Below are 8,943 nucleotides of genomic sequence, written 5' to 3'. Positions count from 1 at the left end.
AGGAAAGATAAAGGAGTTACTGTGAATCATTCAGACAAACTTACCAGTAGTTCTTGTGATTTCCACGATATTGGATTCTGATTAAGCCTGCATCCCATTCAGTGTTTCCATTCCTGATTCTGGATGCCAACTACAGGTCCTGCGGAGGGCTTTGTCCCGCAGTTCTGGGGTTCAAGCTTCATGCTTCCACGGTCAGAGCACAGCCCTGTTTCCTGCCTCCTCCAAAGCTGAGCCGCCTTTTGAGCAGCACTTCTTCACAGCTGGCCTAGGATTTCTTTCTTTTTTTATCTTAAAAAGAGTAATACGGTTTATTATTTTTATATTTAAAAATCTACTGATAGCAGTAAACTTCTCTTCACAGAACACTCTCATCGTCTGATTATGCCATATATAATATATAAAATACTTTTATTGGGGTCTGTTACATCTCTTATTACCATCCATATGTTCATCCAGTGTGTCAAGCACATTTGCACATATGCTGCCATCATCACTTTCAAAGCATTCTCTTCCCACTTGAGCCCCTGGTATCAGCTCCCCATTTCTTCCCCCTCCCTCGCCTGCCCTTCCTCACAAACCCTTGATAAGTTATAGATTATTATTTTCATATCTTACATCGTCCTCCATCACCCCTCGTCCACTTTTCCATTGTTTGTCCCCCTGGGAGAGGGTTATAGGTTGATCTTTGTGATTGATTTCTCTTTTCTCTTCCCACTCTCCCCTAATCCTCCTGGTATCTCTACTCTCCTTGTGGGCCCTGAGGGGTTTATCTCTCCTAGATTCCCTATATTGGGAGCTCTTATCTGTAGCAGTGTGCATGCTCTGGTCTGATCCGATTTGTAAGGTAGAACTGAGGTCATGATAGTGGGGGGAAGGAAGCACCAAAGAACTAGAGGAAAGTTGTGTGTTTCATCAGTGCTATACTGCACCCTGACTGGCTCATCTTTTCCCTGTGACTCTTCTCTGAGGGGATGTCCAATTGTCTACAGATGGGCACTGGGTCTCCACTCCATGCCCTCCCCCTGTCATTCATATTAGGTATGATTTTGTTCTGGGTCTTAGGTGCCTGATACCTGATACCATCGATATCTCATGATCACAGTGGCTGGTGTGCTTCTTCTATGTGCGCTTTGTTGTTTCTCAGTAAGACGACTGCTTGTTTATGTTCAAGCCTTTAAGACCCCAGATGCTATATCTTTTGACGGACACCATCAGCTTTCTTCACCACGCAGCCATTTTGCCTTCAGTGGCCATGTCGGGAAGGTGAGCATCACAGAATGCTGGATTATTAGAACAAAGTGTTCTTGTGTTGAGGGAGTACTTGAGTCAAGGTCCAATGTGCATCTGCAACCTTAATTCTTAACATGTAGATATGAGTACATAGTTCTAGTGCCCTCTTGTTTATATATATTTATATATGTACATGCCTGTATTTAGACCTCTATAAATGCCCTTTGCCTCCTAGTTCTTTCCTCTATTTACTTTTACTTTCCTTCCACCATCATGTTCGGCCTTCATTCGGATTTAGTAATTCCTCACTGCTACATTGCCCTCGATTAAACCCCACTAGGCATCCTCCACCCTCCTCTCCATTGATATTAGTTCACTTGGTCTTCCCTTGTCCCTGGTTGGTCCCCCATCACCCCTATTTCCTTCCTCACACTTCTCCTGTATTCCCCTGGAACCATCGGTCCTTTTCTTTTCATCTCTGAATTATTTATCCCCCTTATCTTATCTAGATAGACATGCAGATACATTAATAAGCGCAAAAACCAGCAAAGCCAAACAAAACAACAAAGGAAGTCAAGACCAACAAAACAATAACCAAAAAGCCACTGACAAAAACAGAAAAGCCTATAAATAATTCAAGGTCTGTTTGTTGGCTTTTACAAGTGTTTCCAGTCGAGTCTGATGGGGTGCCACACTCTATCTCCAAGTCTATTTTTGGTATTCCCCAGGGATTTCATTACTTTGTTCCCCTTGCTGCTCTGTTGCGTGCCCTCAGTGTTTCGCCCCAGCCTGATGGGGTCAGATTGGGCACACTTCTCGCACTGTCTCCAGTGTTGTCCCCCGCAGCATTACGGTTTCGTGAAGGACGTCGTGTCTCGTGGTGGGGCCAGCCTTATGGTCCTCTCTGCGTTGTCTGCTCCAAACAGGAATACCGTCCTTGGGGCTTGGTGGGCCAGGATGTTTTCCCCTCCCTCTCCATCCCTTTTCATTTCTCCTGTGTGCTCTAATCATACACACCCCTCTCCCCAAGCTGTAGCCCCAGTGTTGTCCTCTGAAGTGCATTCTTCTGATGGGAGTGGGGTGGGGTGTCCACTTAGTTGGAATTGGGGTTGCCTCGCAGACCTCTCTATTGGTTCCCTGGTACATGGCGGTATGTTGTATTCATGTCTTGGCACACTGGGTTGAAGCCTGATCTCTCTCTCCCTCTCCTGTGAAGACATAAACAATACCCTTCCTTTGGTGGGTTAGTGCCCTGTTCCCCACCTACCCATGTTTTTTTCTCTCTTTCTTTCCCCTCCTATTTAGTTGTCTGCCATGTGTATCTCTGGATTGCGTTTGGCCCCTGCCATAGTAGCTAGACCTCACCCCAGGGATGTATGTATACAGTAGCTTTTCCCAAATGCCCCATTTTTTTAAAGCTTACCTCAGTGGAGTCATGTAATACTTGTCCTTTTGTGCTTGGCTTACTTAACTTAGCATGATTTCCTCCAGTTCTTCCCATGCGGCAATGTGCTTCATGCATTCATCGCTGTTTCTTAGGGATGTGTAATACTCCATTTTATGTATGTACCACTCCAACACCTTGCAATTGCAAAGTATGCTGTGATGAACATTGGAGCACAGATGTCTGGTCTTGGTTTGTTTCTTGTCTCTTCTGAGTATATGCCCAGTAGCGGGATTGCTGAGTCATATGGTAGCTCAATTTTCATCTGTTTGAGAATTCAACAAATCGATTTCCATAGTGGCTGTGCATACCTACAGGTCCACCAGCAGTGGATGAGAGTTCCTGTCTCCCCACAGCCCCTCCGACACTACTTTCTGAATTTTTTGAATTGGGATATCTTTGAGGGTGTTAGGTGGTATCTCATTATTGTTTTAACTTTCATTTCTCTTATGGCTAGTGATTGGGAACATTTTCTCATGTTTATTGGCCATTCGGATTTCTGTCCTGGTGAAACTTCTGTTCAGGTCCTTTGCCCACTTCCTCAGTGGACAGTTAGTTTTTTTCTTATTGTATGCTTGCAAAGTATTGTAGATTTTAGTAATAAGGCCTTTGTCTGATGTGTCATTGCTAAAGATGTTTTCCCAGTCTGTGAGCTCTCTTATTACTCTCTTGGTGAATTCTTTCGATGTACACAGGTGTTTTATCTTCAGTATATCCCACTTGTCAATTTGTGACTCCTCTGTGTTTGTGTCCTTCCCTATTTCTGATTGGCTATGTATTCCCTGTGCCAAAGTTCTCAGGTTGGTCCCACTTCCCTCATTAATGGCCCTAAGAGTTTGGGGCTTTACCTCAAGGTCTGTGATCCAGCCTGAGTTTATTCTTGTGCATGGAGTAAGGTAAAAGTCTTGTTTCACTTTTCTGCAGGTAGATATCCATTTTCTCCAGCACCACTTATTGAAGAGGACATCTGCTTCCTATTTGATATTTTTTGGTCCTTATAAAATATCAGTTGTCTGTATGCTGATGTTTTTATTTCTGGATTTTCAGCTCTTTTTCCATTGGTCTGAATAGCTGTTGTTATAGGACAGGTCTCTCTTGATAAAATGTCCCAAGTTGGTTATGTGTTATGGATTAAATTGTGTCCCCCTCCTGCCTCCAATCCCCCCCCCCACACACACACAGTTTGGATAGCAATGAGTCTCCATCAGCTCCATGCCAGTGAGTTAGTTGAGTCAAAGTATGTGTTGAATTCTTAGCCTCAATACTTTTGCAAGTGATTGTGTTTGCAAACAGGGGTTTACTTTTGTTATTTTAATGAGGTCATGTCAGTGTAAAGTGGATCCTAAACCTACTCACTCTACTTATAAAAGTTATATAGTCACAGAAGCACACCCACACAGAGATGTTGTGTGAGGATCACCTAGAAGCCTAGGAGTGCTAAGGAACCAAGAACCCCCGGGTGACTGGCATGAAGTAATCAACATAATTTAGACCCTGATTTGAACTATTAACACCCAGAACTGTGAGCAAACAGATTTCTGCTCTTCAAAGCCATGCACTTGTAGTATTCATGTTACAAGCACCCCATCTGCCCAAGAGTAGATACAAACTTAGTGTCAGTAAATGCAGTTACTAAGAAATCCAGGTTATAAACCATCTAGAATAGCATGCCCTTTCTTTGGAGGTATCTAAAGAAGATAGTTGTTGCACTGGGAAATTTCAGCCCTAAACCATCGAACCCCAATGTTTGCACAGCTTTCCAGGGAATAAGAATTAACCCCTCTATTCCATATTACAGAAAGCACAGGTTTGAAATCTGAGAGAGACTGCAGCGGTCACTCTGTAGGGCTCGTACGGCTGCAGGATCCCTCTGGCCCATTTCTGACGTGACCATAAACCCTGTCTCGATGTGCGCAGTCAGAGAGCTGCCATGGATTTGCTCAGAGGCGTAATCTGGGTTTAGCCCTCATTCAAAGGAGCCCTTGTGGTGTAGTGGTGCATTCAGGTGCTAACTGAAAAGTTGACCATTTAGTTGGTTAAAAAACAAACTCACTGCCATTGAGCCTCATAATGACCCTGTAGGACAGAACTGCCTTGGTGGGTTTCTGCCCCCTCTAAACAAAGTAAAAGCCTCCGCTTTCTCCTGAGGAGACGCTGACAGTTTTGAACTGCTGACCTTGAGATTAGCAGACCAGCATATAACCCCCTGTGCCACCAGGGCTCCCCTCTTTAGTTAGAAAGGGCAGACTGAGAACCAAATGAAACCCATTGTCATTTACTTGATTTCAACTCATAGGGACCCTATAAGGACAGAGGAGCACTGCCCCATGGGATTTCCAAGGCTGTAAATCCGTAAGAAAGCAGATATCCCCAATTTTCTCTTGCAGAGTAGATGATGGATTTGAACTGTCAACCTTTCAGTTAGCAGCTGAATGCACCACAAGGGCTCCTTTGAATGGGGTCTAAACCAAGAGTATGCTTCTGTGAACACATCTATGGCAGCTCTCTGACTGCCCGCATGGAGACAGGGGATGCGGTCACGTCAGAAATGGGCCAGAGGGATCCTGCAGCAGTACGAGCCCTACAGAGTGACCACTGCAGTCTCTCAGCGTTCAAACCTGTGCTTTCTGTAATATGGTAGGCTTTCCACTCCTTCCTAAATCTCTTTGCAGAGAAGCATGTGCTCAAACAAACAAACAAACAAAACAAAACAACCACCACTGCCACTGAGTCCAACCATAGACAAAGTAGAGCAAAGTAGACAACCATAGACAAAGTAGAGCAAAGTAGACAACCATAGACAAAGTAGAACTGCCTTTGGCGAAGCTGATGGGGTTCAAACAGCTGACCTTGTGCTTAGTAGCCCATTGCATAACTAGACTCCTTAAACGTGTGGGCCTGGGCAAAGAGGAGATGTGACCTTCAACAATCATTACTAACCTGCTCCTCAATTTATTTCCTTGTTGGAAAAAATAATAAAATGAATGGTGTCTCCCCTCACCCCCTGCCATCAAATGGCATGGGGATCAGATCTGACCTCCTCTGGCCTCCCATTGCCAAGAGGCAGGTGTCAGACATGCCTCCCTGCTCCGTTCTTCTTTACGTATTCTGATGCCAACTGCCCCTCCTGTACTTTTGCACTAGGTTTGATAATTCATTGCAATGGCTACCCAGAACTCCACAGAATCTACTCACAATTATGGAAGCTGTGAAATCGAAACAAGCAAACTCACTGCAATCAAGTTGAACCCTATTCATAGTGACCCTATAGAACAGGGTAGAACTGCCCCTGTGAGTTTCCAAGACCTTTACTCTTCACAGGAATAGAAAGACCCATCTCGCTCCCGTGGAGATGTTGGTGTTTTGAAACGCTGACCTTGCAGGTAGCGGCTCCATCCTTCACCACCATGCCACCAAGACTAACCCAAAGTCACTGCCATCCAGTCGATGCCAGCTCGTAGCAGCCCTAGGGCGGGTAGAGCTGCCCGGTGACTTTCTGAGACTATAACTGTTACAGGATCCGCAAGGCCTGTCCTTCTCCCCCTGAGCATCTGGCAGTTGACCTTTCAGATGGTCGCCCAACCAGGGAAGATAATTGCTGTTTATGACACCAAGCCTTTCTGACCCACAGTAACCCCATGGCAACTGACTGATCCCGTGCCGCCCTCACAACGGTTCTTATGTTTGAGTCCACTGAGGCAGTCACTGTGTCAACCCACCCGTGTCATTTCTTTTTCATTCTCCCTCTACTTAGCAAGGACCCCTGGTGGCGTACAGGCTGCACAACAAAAGTGCAAACTCACCAGCCTCACCAAGGGAGGGAGAGGGGGGTTTCTGCTTTCCTAAAGAGTTAGTTTCAGAAACTCACAGGGCGCTTCTATCCTGTCCCATAGGCTCACTGTGAGCTGGCATCGACACCATGGCAGTGAGTTTTTAACTTTTTTTTTTTTTTAACCGAGCATGATGTCCTTCTTCAGGGACTGGTCTCACCCGACGACAGGTCCAAAGTCTGTGAGACAAGTCTCGTCATCCTTGCCTCTCAGGAGCATTCTGGCTGTGCTTCTTCGGAGACTGGTTTGTTTGTTCTTTTGGCAGTCCATAGTACTTTCAATTTACTTTGCCAGTCTCAGAATTCAACCGCATCCATGTTTCTTCAGGCTTCCTTATTCAATGTCCACCTTTCACTTGCATACGAGGTGATTGAAAATACAATGGCTTGGGTCAGGCGCACCTCGTCCTCAAAGAAGTGTCCTTGCTTTTCAACACTTTCACGAGGACTTATGCAGCAGATTTATCCAGTGAAATGCATCTTTTGATCTCTTGTCTGCTGCTTCCATAAGCATTGATTGTTAATCCAAGCAAGACAAAAATTTTTTCTTTATAAAACTTTTAAAAATAAAAAACAAACTTTTTATTGTGAATTAGTTGAAGATTTACAGAGCAGATAATCAGTTTTACATTAAACAATTTTATTTTTAATTGTGGCAAAAATATGCATTAATATAATATAAAGTAATATATTAATAAAATAAATAGAAAACATTTTCCAATTTAATAAGCTGTATAATTCAGCACCATTGATTATACCCTTCATGTTTTGCAAGCACTATTGATATCCTTTTCCAAATTATTCAACTGCCATTGACATAAACAGTGCCCTCTAAGCAAAAACTCTTCCTCCTTCATCCACGGTAACCATTGGTCAAGTTTGGTTTCTTTTCTTTTTTATATTTAGTATTTTACTTGATATAAAAGTCACATAGTATACACTGCCATAGTTACATCACTTTAAAGATGAGTTGTATATTCATCATCACAATCAGTTCTAGTGCCCCCTCCCTGCTCCCTCATTCCTTGTTTACTCCACGTTTTCATTTTTCCCTCCTCCTTCCCATGCCCCCACCCGCAGCCCCAATGAAGCATTGCATCAGCATTGCCTCTAGGCAACCCCTACTTCTGTGCTCCATAAAATGGGAAACCTAGTAGAAAAGGAAAAAACAAAAACAAGAAGAAATAATAATAATATAAAGATAAACATGAGTGGAATTGGGGTTATGGCGGGGGCTGCCAGGCATTGGGGTAGAGTTTTGATATATCATCAGAGACAAAGTATTTCCAAGATGGCTTACCATGCATCCAACGCTCCTTGTTTTGTCAACATTCTGGTGACCAGCAGACATTTTGCTGCTGCTGCAAAGTCTGCAAAAAAAAAAACCAAAGAAAAAGCACGTGATGAAATAGAAAAAATAAGGTCATACTACTATATGGAAGACAAACCAGAAGATGGTGTTTATTTAAAACACTTATACCCACGGCAGAGATATGAGGTAGAGGAAGCGGTGCACCTACTTAAGAAATTTCAAATTCTGGACTTCACGTATCCAAAGCAAGGTGTTTGTTTATCTTGATTTCACACTGGATATGGCACTGCAGAAGAAGAAGACAGTGGAGCCACTTGCCAGTGTTGTTAGTTTTCCGTTCCCATTCACATCAGATATCAATAAAGTTGCTGTATTCACTGGGAATGCACCAGAGATGAAAATAGCGAAGAAGATGGAGCTGCGTTTGCAGGAGGAACTAACCTGGTTCAGCAGGTTTTGGCTGATGAAATTCATGCAGACTTTTATGTAGCAGTTCCAGAAGTAATGCTGGAGCTTAATCCCCTGAAGGAGAAACTAAAAAGAAAATTTCCAAAGCATACTTGAAAATCCATTAGCCGTGATTCTCCCAAATGCTTGAATTATTTAAAAGTGGACATGCAATTGAAGTTGATGAAGAAAAAGAGAACTTTCTTCAGACCAAAATAGGAACACTGGCTATGTCAAGTGACCAGATAGCTGCCAACCTGCAAGCCATTCTCAGTGATGTTTGTGGGCACAGGCCGTTGAGTTTAGGACCGCTTGTGGTACATGCTGTTCTTCGTAGCTCAACAAGTGAGGGTCTGTTACTAAAGATGGAGCCATTGTTGCCGAAGGAAGTGGAAACCAAAGAAAGCAAAAAAGCTGCCTAAAATGTATTGATGTTTGATGCACTTTCAGTGGATTAAGAAGCAACAAAGGAAATTATAAAACTGGTGTTTTCTTCCTATTTCTTGACCATTATAGCTGAAAGTAAAGTTTAACACCAAACAATCTACAATCATTTCAAATGTAGGAAAATAAATTTTTTCTGTTTGAACCTACTTTTAAGATCCTCCCATATTTTCTTCCTTAGAATTTGATTCTGCATAGTGGTAATCATGGCATTAATTTTTAGCTCAGTAACTTTCT

General features: G+C 43.3%; 1 pseudogene; it reads left to right on the top strand.

Annotated features, from left to right (window-relative positions):
• Positions 1–7,728: 7,728 nt before the first annotated feature.
• Positions 7,729–8,684, top strand: LOC142449221 (large ribosomal subunit protein uL1m pseudogene; annotated as a pseudogene).
• The last annotated feature ends 259 nt before the right edge of the window (positions 8,685–8,943 follow it).

Source organism: Tenrec ecaudatus, chromosome 5, assembly GCF_050624435.1.
Source record: "Tenrec ecaudatus isolate mTenEca1 chromosome 5, mTenEca1.hap1, whole genome shotgun sequence".
In the NCBI taxonomy this organism is placed as follows: domain Eukaryota; kingdom Metazoa; phylum Chordata; class Mammalia; order Afrosoricida; family Tenrecidae; genus Tenrec; species Tenrec ecaudatus.
Note: the sequence above shows the minus strand (reverse complement) of the source record. Positions and strands in the feature narration are given on the sequence as shown.